This window comes from Hippopotamus amphibius, unplaced genomic scaffold (assembly GCF_030028045.1).
Source record: "Hippopotamus amphibius kiboko isolate mHipAmp2 unplaced genomic scaffold, mHipAmp2.hap2 scaffold_585, whole genome shotgun sequence".
Taxonomy (NCBI): domain Eukaryota; kingdom Metazoa; phylum Chordata; class Mammalia; order Artiodactyla; family Hippopotamidae; genus Hippopotamus; species Hippopotamus amphibius.
Genome location: NW_026648617.1, coordinates 5,001 through 17,864, shown reverse-complemented (window position 1 = coordinate 17,864; position 12,864 = coordinate 5,001).

Below are 12,864 nucleotides of genomic sequence, written 5' to 3'. Positions count from 1 at the left end.
TACAATTTGGTACCCCAATCTTCCAATTCATTCCCCCCCAACCCTCCCCGCTTTCCCCACTTGGTGTCCATATGTTTGTGCTCTACATCTGTGTCTCTCTTTCTGCCTTGCACACCAGTTGATGTGTACCATTTTTCTGCAGTCCACATATATGTGTGAATATACAATATTTGTTTTTCTCTTTCTGACTCACTCTCATTCACTTGTTAACAACAGTAACGATGACGACGACCACGACGACGACGACAAGGACAAGGATAAGGACCGGAAAAACAACAACAGAGAGAGCACTGGGCGAGTTTTCCACTTCTTAAAGGAAGGAGGCCGTGTTCCCAGGCAGGTTGGCTCAGCTGCACAGTTCCCTCCGGTGACTATTCCTGGGGGCACCGTCGAGGTGATGCACGAAACACACAGGAGGAGGCCTTCTTGAATGTCCTGCCCAGGAAATGGGGACATGATTCCAGCAGTGGCGATGGCTGCCCTTCTCTTTAGGGTGACACACGGGCCTGATGGCACCGGGCAAACCCTCCCCTCCCTCCCTCCCTCCCTCCCTCCCTCCCACCTACCTTCCTTCCTTCCTTCCTTCCTTCCTTCCTTCCTTCCTTCCTTCTTGAGGCTCTTGGCCTCCCCACTGAAAGGAAGAGCCCAGGGCCCAGCAGCAAAGACCTTCTGCTGATCCTTGCCAGGGGGCTCTCATTTTACACACTTGAATAGGATCAGTAGACACCGTCATCTCATGAGAAGCAGAAAATATCATCTAAAAGCCTACTTTCCTGGTGTCTCAGCGTCCAGGGCTCCTCCTTCTCAGGGATCTTGTGCTCTGTAGGGATAATTCACATGCTGGGGGAGTAGGTTCCCAATAGCATCTTATGAAATGGATTACAGGATGTCTTCCTTTGAAAAAGATAAAGATTATTTGGGAAAGTTATTCATATGAAGCACATGGATGATATCCTCTCTGATCTATATATTAGAGTTGACCGTTGAACAACCAACATGGGGGATTAGGGGGGCCGACCCCACACACACCATTGAGAACCCATGCATAACTTCACAGTCCAAGCTCTGTATCGGGGCTTCCACCTCTGGGTACTCAGCAACCAGAGATCCTGCAGTGCCATAGTGCACAGCTATGGAAAACATCCCCTTATGAGTCACACACACACACACACACACACACACACACACACACACACACACGCGCGCGCGCGCGCGCGCACGTGCTCGAGCGCAGACATCTCAACTTTGTTACCCAAACGTTAGTGGTGTTCGAATAATCTTAGAAGTGATGACTGCTGTCTGATGAAATCAATGGATCCATCAATCAATCTATGACACTACACTTTGTATTTCCTAGTCTCAAAATTATTTGGAATTTGGCTCCTTAGAAGTTTAGCTTGGTCCTTCAAGGACAGTGTCAGTTGGAGAGAAAATAACATTTCTTCAAATCATGGAAGTGAAATAGTCCTGGACGCTTATGTGAAACATTAACATAATTTTTCTTCTTTATTTTATAAGATAACTGGAATTAGGAAGAAAATCTCCTCGTGAAAAACCAGGTGCTACCTTTCCTTGACTGATGATCGAAGAGGAGAAAGCATTTTCTGGGCCCATGCAACTTGAGAGAAGTTCTAACTTTTCTGGAAAAGAAAGATTCCCACCCTCCCCTTGCTCGGCCATGCTAGAAACCTTCCCCTGCCCCAAACTCTGACGTGTCCCCTTGCTTGGCCTCACTGTGTGTCGTCCGTGGGCACGGGAACACACTTGCGTTCCGTAACAGGAGAGCCTATGGAGAAAAGATCTCTGCCCACTTTCATGGGATCTGCATTGCTGGCTAGGTAAACCTAAGACATCAAAAGAAGTGCCTTGGAACACATGCTCCTTCCACACTGGTCACCTCATAGGATTCCTAAATGACTCTGGTTCAGCACTCACTCGACTTGGCTGTGTTTCTGTGCTTCCTGACCTAAAGGATCTATCTGGATATGCCACCCGATAGAAGCTGAAATAAATTCACTTTGGACGTGTGTGAATGCCGTTCATACAGAGAGTGGGGACTGCAGGGAGCTCTTGTGGATAAAGAAAAATGGGGGAACACATGTAGGCGACAGCACATAAAGTATAGAAAGATACACGAAGGTTTCCTTCGTTCGCGGGTTGGGAAGGGGGAACGACAGAACATTCCCTGCTTCTACTCTACGCACGCACGCAGGCAGGCAGGCAGGCAGGCAGGCAGGCAGGCAGGCAGGCACCGGAGTGGGGTGGGGTGGGGGGAGCTGGCTCCTTACCCCACCCACCAGGGATGCGTGCGCGTTTAAAGAGACCAGGAGGAACGTGGTGGCGGTGGCGATGAGGAAGGAGGACCACGTTCAAGGTGTGGATTTGCGGTGAGGGCTACGTGAGGTGACTAAGAACTCGGTGCAGTGAGCGGCCCATACAAGGACAGAAGCGATGGTCCCCTAATGCTTGCAGGGCCTGGCCAGGAGCATGAACGGGCGCCCGTGTCCCCAGGTTGGCATCATGACACTAGTTCATCCCTGTGAAACAGGATGTGTTTTCTGTGTTCTCCTGTCTTGACAAACACACGTCTTTACCTGTGTCTCCGTACAACGACGGTCTCTGCGTGACAGTCGGCAGAACATCCCCAGGGACAATTATCACAGAGACCTGAGGTTCTGCTTGGCTGGCAATGCTTGTGTGAATACTGCAGTGAGATACAGACAGACAGACAGACAGACAGACAGACACACACACACACACACACACACACACACACACACACACACCCCTACGTATAATTATGTGTATTTAATACGATATCTGTATTGATTTTCTGTCTCAGATGACGAATGATGCTGTCAGCCTCATGATTTTCACACAGGGTTTCTGTGTGTGTCCTACTGTCGGGACAACATAGCCGGTCTGTGTCATGGAAGCAGAGACACCGTGGGAGTCACAGGAATGAAGACCTCGTTCTAGGAACTGGACCTTCCAGAGGCCTGGGAGCAGCTGGGCAGGGCAGGGCTGGGCTGGGCTGCGGAGGAGGGGAGGGGAGGGAAGGCTGTGGCTCTCAGTCCTCTGAGTGCCCGGTGGCAGTGGCGGAGGTGGCAGTGCCGATGGAGCTGTCAGCGCCCACAGGGAAAGGTAGCCACCGATGTGCGGGGCCACAGGGGAGACATGGAGAGACTCGGGGGAAGGCACAGCTGTCCCTCGGTGGATCTGCGGCCAGGCAGCCAGGAGTGGCCTGGGCCACTGTCGTCCAGGGGGCACCAGCTGGGAACACTAGCCAGACGCAGGGCGGCGGGGGTGGGTGGGTGTGTGTGTGTGTGTGTGTGTATGTGTGGATGGACAGCCTTCCACCCTGCACCTCTGTGCCCACCTGTCACCGTGTGGGATGGCGACAGCCTGCAGAGAGCCTTGGCTGTGGCTTCACTTCCAATGCCTACATCCCATCCAGCGTTCTCTTCGCACCAGCCCTACCCTGGGGTCGCACGGGGAGGGGGAGACTCAGAAAGGCGGTTCCCAGGCTGCCCCCGCATGGAAGTCACATGAGCCTCCGGACATGGCCGTGCCACGTCAAACACGCGTCTGGAGGTAGGTCAGACTTTACATTGTGTTACGGTTTGTTTTCTTGGGAGAAGTTGTGTCTCTTAGGCCAGGAGCAACTGGAATTGTCGGTCAAAGTCCTCAGGCAGCCCTTTGACTTGGAGGCCGAGCACAAGTTTGACACGGTATGTTTCCGGTGACATGGAATTGCAGATGGCCCACGAAGCATGCTCTCGGCAATACTGCCAAGCCTGTGGTCTCACAGGGGACGGTCTCCTCGACCGAGATGTCACCATCTCGGGAGTCCGCACCTGGAGCGACACGGTGACCTCAGGACGGGCGCCCTGTCTGTGCGCCCCATCCGGATGCGCGTGGACGGGAATGGAGCAGCTCTGGGAACGGTGGACGATGCCAGCTCTTGTTCTTCTGCTCTGCTGCCTGCCGTGCACGGCTGTGGAGAGGGACGCGCCGCTGTGGAGAGGGATGAGCCGAGTCCAGTGTCTCTGAACCCACCCCAGGCAAAGAGGAGCAGGACAGTGGGTGTGGGCCCTCCCTCGTGTGTGGCCAGGATCCTGTGCGGGGGGAGAGTCCCTGGCCCTCCCGCTGAGAGGAAGGTGCGAGAGGTGGATCGGCGGCGGCGTCTTTCCTCGGGGCCCCAGAGCTTCTGCGGCTCCGATCTCCCCTCTTCACAGTTCTAGTTGGCGCCCGCCCCAGCACAAACCTACCTGAGAGCTTCCCTGGTATCCGGAAGCGATGGCTTTGTGTTTTGAGGACGCAAGGGGAGAAAGAGCTGAGCAAAGCTTTTCCCTGGAACCTGAGTGTCTATGGGTGTGTCTGGCCCATCACCAGCGAGCGTGCTGAGTGCCACTTCCTGAGGGCAGGTGCTCTTTAAGGAAAGTATGGCTTCGTATCTTTGTGACACGCAGGCCCTTCTAGAATGTGGAGCGAGTTTCTCAAGAATCCCAGCAGAATCCCAGGTGCTGTGGAGGCTAGGGCCTCAAAGGTCCGGCTCCATCCCCTCTCTCCATCCTGGCCTGGCCTGGCCTGGCTGGGCCCCTAAGGACCCTGCTGGCCTCTAGAGTGGCCCCTGCTTCTCGGTTGGTTTCCACGCTGCTGCTCACAGAGCCATCTTCTCCAAAGGCAGCCGACCGCCGTATTCCTTCCGTGGAGGCCTGGCACGGCTCTCCTCGGCTTGGATGATAGCATGAGAGGACTGACAAGCTGGGTCCTTCCTCCAGGGCTGACCTTTTACAAACTCCGCCTTGAAGAGGGGTAAAGTCAGCATGTCATTCTCACGTGTAAGATGGGACCCGAGGGGCCCGTTCCTAGCTCTACCACTTGGGAGAGTGGGGGACTCTTCCGTCAAGGAAACGGAGAGCTCATACTTGATGGTGCGGTTGTCAGAAGCCTTTTTCTAAGCCTCCCCTGGCCCCACCGTGTCAGAAAGACGTGTCCCTCCACCTGCCGGGGACTTGATGAAGGAGAGTCACTCTGGTAGAAGTACCCGAAGCTCGAGGACTTCACTGCCGTCTCCCTTTCTCTGGCACGGGCCCGCCCCTGGAGGAGCCCTGTCTTCACCTGGCCGTGACGGCACCGCTCAGGGGAGCTGGAGACAGGACCCCAATGAGGGCAGGTGGATGGGAGCCTGTTCAAAATGACCTACACACCCAATCTGCCGTAGACATGGTCCACAGATCGTGGACGTGCCTGTGCCCCCGAAGACATCCGTGTGGCCCCGGGCATCCGGCAGCCATCTTCTCCATGTTCTCCTGACCTGTGCTCTCGCTCTTTTCTCCGGAGCACTCGCCTGATGATTCGTGGGGGCATGAAACCCCAGCTGGCAGGAGCCAAATGATCTTCCCAACACAAGGGAAAAGAAGAGGTGGGGTCCCGCATCCATCCAATGTTTCTGTGCCTAAGAATGAGTTTCTAAGAAATCTCATCCTCCTTTAGCTCCCTTAACACCCCCCCCACCCCGGCGCCCGCCAGCCCGGGCCATAGTATAGTTACTTTCCCAGATTTCCTCCCTCTCCTCAGCAGAACCGAAGAGATTGTAGGTGTTGCCACTTCTCTGAGTCTTTCTTTGCTTTCTTAGGAGGGCTGCCCCATGTCACGTAAAACTTGGAAGACATACATGCGTGAGCATCTCTCCTTGTGATTCTAACCCAGGGAAGAGCATTTAAAACTCGAAAGGAGGCAAACTAGGGTTCAGGCACCCAGAGTTGAGCTGGGTGGCCACTGGGAAGAGAGTTCCAGACCCCTTCCTGTTTGGGGGAGGGGGAAATCTCCCCCTCTGCCCCTCTTGAGTCCTCGTGGCTGGACTCATCCTAACATGGACTCAAGGCGGATAGAGGAAGCGGGAGCGGGAACACGTGTTCGTTTGTTGTTGTTGTTGTTGTTTTACCTTCTAGCCGTGAGAAGTGGCTGAGGCGGGCAGCTTTTCGACTGTGTAGACCAAGGGACAGTACATGTGTGAGACAGGGATCAGACCGAGAGACTTAGCTTTCGGGTGCGCCCTGAGGGAAGGAAGAATCTAAACAGAGTTTGGGCTTGGGGGGGGTCCCTGAAAGAAGTCACAGTGTCTGTCTCCCTAGGCTTCTCGGCCCCAATGAATTCCCTACTTTGGGGATCGGAGCGTCCTCCTAACTCCAGGTGCAGATGCAGGGAGTGCGCCTTTCACCCGCGAGAGAGATGGATGTCTCGCTTTCAGGGAGACACAAAGAAGAGCCCGAGGGTCCCTCTTGTGTTGGCCGCCTGCTTGAGGTCACCGTCACGCCAAATGATCACTGTGCCACGGAGGTGCATTTTGGCGTGGCCTATCCTGGGCTCCACAGCCACCTCCCTGAGAACGGGTATGGTCAGAACCGTAGGAAGCTCAAGGGCGCCGCCAGCCGGTTTCAAAAACGTATCTGTCAGCACCTGCTGGCTGCAACCGCGAGGTTTGCAAGTGCCCTCCGCATAATTCTCCCCCTCCCCCGCAACGACGTCATCACTTCCAATCCTGGCGAACAATGTATGGAACCTTTGCTGGGGTTTTCGTTTGTTTCTCTTTTGTGGGGTTTCTCTCTCTCTCTCTCTCTCTCTCTCTCTCTCTCTGTCTCTCTGTCTCTGTCTCTGTCTCTGTCTCTGTCTCTGTCTCTGTCTCTGTCTCTCTCTGTCTCTCTCTCTCTGTCACACGCGCTCTGATGTTCGGGGCCTAATGGGAGAAATGAAATCAAGCGAGGGGTTTTGCCCTCAGGTTGCCTTGGTCTCGGGTTGACTTGTGTGCGCTGAGAAAGACGGCCTTTACTGAAGGCCCTGCGCAGACTTTTTGACACCCCCGATCCATGGAATCCTGAAGCTGTGGAACCTAGAAATCTTTCGGTCTCCTTTTGATTTGGAAATCTTCTCCTTGACAGAAAGAAGCCCATTTAAAAGAGAAAAAGAAAAAGTGGAACTGCATGAGCAGATCGGTTTTTAGATCTCAGCCGGGCGGCTGCCCGGTTCTCTGGGGAGAACTGTCTTCATCTTGCAAATCTGTACACACAGCCCACAGTGGCCTGGGATGGAGGCCAGTGGACTGGATTGGGCAGAACCTGAGACCAGAGGAAAGAGAAAAAAAATAAGAAAAATGGTGGTGGTGGTTGGGGGGAGGGGGAAGAGGTCTGCTTTGAAAAATAGGAACTGCTGGCAGGGCTCCCTCACCCCCACCCCCCCACCCCAAAGTAGGACTGTGTATCCAGGCGTAGAAATGATACTGCGCCAAGAAGGCAAGCGCTGTTGAGACTGCTGTTCCTATGATGTTACAAACCGAAAGCGATGCTTTCTGGTCGAGGCTCTCCATGACAATCTGCTAAGCAAATCACACGTTGGCTGTTTTGGACGTTCTCTGCAGTTTTCATTGGGAGTGAGGAAGAGCCGTTTGTACATGTTTTGATACAATGTTTTGAATGCTGTGGGACCATGGTATGTTTCCGCCGTGGATGAACAAGGTTGCCTTTTCCAGCTTCCGCTTGCATGGTCATTGCCTGGTCCTGACGACCCCCCCGCCCCAAGTGAGGGAGGCCTGTGTGTCTTTGTGTCCATTTAGAAGGGTTGGTGCTTGATGCCAGCATGATATCCAAATCTTGATTTTGGACTTACCAAACTACTGTTGGGAGTTTGTTTCTTGTCTTAATCTCCCTTAACTCTTGCAGTCACCTGAGTGTCCACTCTTGATTTCGCGTCTCTCTCTGCCTCTGTCTCTGTCTCTCTCGCTCTTTCCTTTTGTTGATTTCTTCAAGGCAAGCCATCTTTTTCCTCCTCCTCCTCCTCCTCCTCCTCCTCCTCCTCCTCCTCCTCCTCCTCCTCCCCCCCTCCTCCTCCTCCCCCACCACCCTCCTCTTCCTCTTGCTCCTTTCTCTGCCCCCCTCCCCCCTCCCTCCCTCCTCCCCCCGCCCTTTTAAAATTGAAGTCTAACAGACTGACAAGAGTATATTGGTTTTCAGGTGTATACCCTAGCGAGTGGCTATGTTTACACATGGCCCAGGGATCTCCGTGATAAGTCTCGTTACTGTCTGTCACCATTCGATGTCATGACAGTAGGATGGACTCTATTCCGCCTGCTGTACATGACATCCTGCGAGTGAGTTGTTTATTTCATAACTAGAAGTGGGCACCGCTTCCTCTCCCTCACCTATTGCACTCGTCTCCCTCTTCCCCCCTCCCTCCCTCCTCTGGCCACCCCCCATTTGTTCCTTTTAGGTGTCGAGGAACCTGTTTGCGGTTCCTTCTTTGTGTTCATGTGTGTGTATTGCTGTGTACGTTCTTCACAGACATGATAGTCTCGCGACCTGAGGTATCTTGTGTAGCGCAATACCCTCTGGGTCTCTCCATGTTTCCGCGGATGGCAAGACCTCATTCCCTGGTAGGGTTGAGTCATAAACGCGCGCGCGCCTGTGTGTGACTAGGTAGAGACGTATGCACACAGAGAGCGCTATCGGTATGTCCCTAACTATGGCTACATAGGGATAGGTGTGGATACACATACACGTGTATGTATGTGTCACCCTCACCCCCTCGGTGGGCACGTAGTGGAGTTGCTGGGTCACGTGGTAGTTGTTGGTGCAGTGCTTTCAGGGACTTCTGTGCTGTTTTCCGTAGTGTCATCTGTTGTCGGGGAGCCATTCTGTCAGGCGCCAGGTGATATCTCTGAGTCCTCCAGCATGACATGGTGGTGGTCTCTCTCAGCGTGAAAAATAGGTGTCCCGTCAGGAGCCACTTTCCTCTGCCGTTTGGAACTTGCTGTCGCGATTCCAGATCCTGGGCCTGGCCGTGTATGCTTGTGCAGAGAAATGCCAGCGCTTTCTATCATACCCTCCATTTAAAAAAAAAATGGTTCTGTATTTGATGGGCTGCGTTGGGTCTTTTTTTGCTGTGCGCGGGCTTTCTTTCCGTTGCGGTGAGTGGGGGCTCCCCTTCGTTGTGGTGCGCAGGCTCCTCATTGCCAGTGGCTTCTCTTGGTGCGGAGCACGGGCTCCAGGCACGGGGGCTTCAGGAGTTGCGGCACATGGGCTCAGTCGTTGTGCCTCACGGGCTTCGTTGCTCCGCGGCATGTGGGACCTTCCTGGAGCAGGGATCGAACCCGTGTCCCCTGCAGTGGCGGGCGGATTCTTAAGTAGTGCGCCAGCTAGGCAGCCCCAGTTGTTTCTTGTATTTCAGGGAAAGGTTTCCTTTGGCTTTTGGTTTTGTCCCCGCCCCCACCCCCCAAGAAAGGTACTGTTGGTTGCTTTGTTGACAGTGGAAAACTGTGTTGCGGTTGCTGTTGGAGTGGTGGGGGTCGTCGTCCTTGTTGCTTTGTTTCCTTTGTGGGCGTTGTTTTCTGTTGGTTTTTTCTGGCTTTGTTTCCTTGTGGATGAAAATGCCTGGTCTTGGTCTGCTCTGTTCAGGCCTCCTGCCCACTTTCCCCATCGGGTTGCTTGTTCTGGGGGGGCTGCGTTGCATGAGGCCTTGCCCTGTTTTGGACAGGAACCTCTTATGGGACATGCTTGAGGTTTTCAGATGCATGTGTGTGTGTACGTGTACACGTGTGTGTGTCTGTACGTGTACACGTGTGCATACACGTACATGTGTGTGTGCCTTTACGTACTCCTTGAAGGGCCACAGCAGTCCCAGAGCTTGACTTTGACTTTTTGGTAGTTTGGCTTGGTTTGATTTTGGTGGGACGACAGGTCACTGTGAACCTTTACTGTAAATCTCTCTCTCACACGCACGCGCGCGCGCGCGCGCGCGCGCACACACACACGCACGCACGCACGCACGCACGCACGCACACTCACCACGTTGCATTGTGTAGATGTCCTGGAACGCGGTTTCTTTAGTGGATGGCTGTTGACTCGCTGCTCCCCGCCCCCCTGCCCCCGCCCGCCGGTGACTGTGGTCAGTCCATTTTGAAATCCACGTTCTGACCTCAAGGGCATGTTCCCCACCCACGCACCCATGTGTTCTCTTTGGACTTTGTCGCGGTCTGTGCGGAAATAGATGTTTGTTTCCATTTGTGTGGGGCCAGAGTGTATGTTTACTTTCGTTTCTAGCTTCCGGGCTCTGCGTATCAGCTTTCCAAAGCCCTTCCCCGTGCCAGAAGGGATGAGTTCCTGCGTCGTTCTCTGAGCGCTTGCCTGGTTTCGTTTCGCTGGTCCCCGCCTTCCCTCCCTCCCTCCCTCCCTCTCACCCTCCGGGGAGCTGGGGATCTCGCTTGTGGCACTGTGGGCGTCTCCGTGGAATTCCCCGCGCCCCCCCCCCCCATGGCCTGGAATCGCGTCCCCTTCCAGGCAGCCTCCCGGCGGCATCTTGCCAGCTACCCCCGCCCCCGTGTGCTGCCGGGGATCGGGACGCGCCGTGTCGTGTCGTGTCGTGTCGGGCCGGGAGCTAGCTCCGAGGCGGACCCCTCGGGGCCGCGCGGGACGCCCGCCCCGCTCCGGGAGGAGCTCGGGCGTTTGGGCGGCCCGGCGCTCCGGCGTCCTCGGTGGCCGGCCGGCGACCGGGATCCGGCCCGGGGACGTTCGAGCCGGTTGTCGGGCGCCACCTGGCGGCCGCTTTTATATTGTCCCTTCCCTCCGGAGCTCCGGCGACCTTGTCGAGGGCTGTGACTCAGCCGCCGGGCCCGAAGCAGAGTTCCGGGAGGCGGGCGACGCTGGTGCTGGCAGCCCCGGTGGCGCCGAGGCGTAGGCGCCTCCTGCTGTCGCCTGAGATTGGGCCTGCAGATCTATGGGGCTGTGACTGCCGCCGCGCTCCCGAGCCGGGGCTGAGGGGCCGCCTGGCCGGGTCGACCAGCATGCGCCCGTGCCCCTCCGGCCGCGGGAACCCATGTCGGGTCGTGCCGCCGCGGTGGGAGAGGAGAGGGTCTGCCGCGCCCGGAGCGCCTGGGACTTGGTGGCCCGGCCTTCTCCTGGGCCGCCCTTGGGAGCGTTCGTTCCCCGACCCCCCCCACCTCCCTTTCCCGGTGCCCCCCGCGTCCCGCTCCGGAGGTGGGGACCGGCTCGGGCCGAGCGTTGAGGCCGGTGGAGGCCGCCACGGGCTCGGTGGTGGACGCGCGTGCGTCCCGGTCGTCAGATGCTTTCGGGCCGATGGTTTTCCGAGCCGGACTCCAGAGGTGAGGACCGGCCTGGGCCGCCAGCGGTGACCCGGAGAGGCTGGCCCGGGCCTGGGTGCGTTGCCCCGTGGGCTCCGGGCGTCTCCCTGGAGAAATGGGTTCAAGTCCCGATGGGTCCGGAGACGTGGACGGACCGGCCCCTGCTCGCGCAGGTGGCCGGCGAGGGTGCACCCGGCCTGTCAGCGTGCCCGCGTGGGTCCCGGTCGTCGGACGCGACTTTGTCTCCCCCCTCCGCTCTCCACCCCGAGTCCGGGCCGGGAGGTGGGGACTGGCGCGAGCCATACTGGGTGGCCCGGGGAGGGGCTCCCGGGCCCGGGCGTGGTCCCTCATGGGGCCCGCTCATCGGAGGCGGCTCGGAGGGGTGCTGTGTTTCTTTCTTGGAACCAAGTCCTGGCCCGGAGACTCAGATGGACCGGTGCCTGCCCGCGTGGGGGGACCGGGGAGGGCGTCCCCAGCCCGCTCCCTCTCCCCCGTGTCCGCGGCCCACTCTGCCACCCCTCCATCCCCGGGTCGACCAGGTGGCCCCGGGCGCTCCGGGGCAAGTGTGGATGGGGAAGTGTTGGGGGCAGGTGGCCGGACTGAGGTTCCGGGGGCCCCCGTGAACCTCGTGGGTGGGCCCCGCTGTCGGGCGCGATGATTTCTTCCGCCGGAAATGGGGCCTTTTTGCCACCAGATAGGTGCTGACACGGTGTTCTTCTGCGTCTGTCGCCGATAGACGCTGGGGCTCCGGACGCGGGCAGGACTCCGGGCTGGGGGCGGCTGTCTGACGCCCGGCTCGGTCCTTGCCGCTTGAGCTGCCCGCTTGGGCCTGCGCGCCGGCTCTTGCGTGCGCGTCCGGCTGCCCCGACCCGCGGTGCCGCCTCCGGCCTCTGGCTGAGCCCGAGGGCGGCGGGGCCAGGTGGCGTCGGGTGCTCGACCCTGTGCGCTGCCCCCGCTGCAGGCACCCGGTGGTGAGTGGCCGGCACGACCCCACCCCACAGGCTCTGTGCCCCGTGTCAGGCGTTCTCGTTCTGGGGTGGCTGGCTGCTCTTTGCCCGAGACGAAGGGGCGCCGGCGAGGCGGAAGCGGGCCTCCGTGTGACGGGTCTTCGCCGTGCCTCCCCTGCGGGCCTCCCCCGCCGTGGCTTTAGGCTGGGTGGGTCAACCGATTGATGTGGTGGTGCCACGCTCCGCTGGGCTGGGCCTAAGCCGTGCCAGACGAGGGACGGACGTTCCTGGGGGACGGGACCGCTCTTCTCGTTCTGTCCGCGGGCTCCTCGCCTCTCTTCCGCCCCGCCTGCCGGGGTGTGCGGAAGGCAGGGGTGCGGCCTCCGGCCCCGAACCCGCGGTCTCCCGCCCCCGCCTCCCAGCGTGGGCGGGGACCGGGGTCCTCGGACGCAGCAGACGCTCTCGCTGTGCCTCTTTGGCGTACGCCTCGCGAGCGGCCCTCCCCGCGGCGGGGAGGGCCGCCCCGCCGCCACGCTGCGCGCCCCCCGTCGGTGTGCGAGCGTGCCGCGCCTGGCCCTCCGTGGTGCTCCTGGAGCGCTCCAGGTCGTCCCTCAGGTGCCCGAGGCCGAGCGGTGGTGTTGTTCCCCTTTCCCAGCGTGTTCCTCGGGTCTCCGCCACCGTGGCGGGTGCCGTGAGCGGCTCTCTCTTGGGGGGGTCGAGACGGTAAGGGAGGTGCGCCCGCCTGTTCCCCCCGGCGGTGGGGCCAGGGGCCGCCTCGTTGTG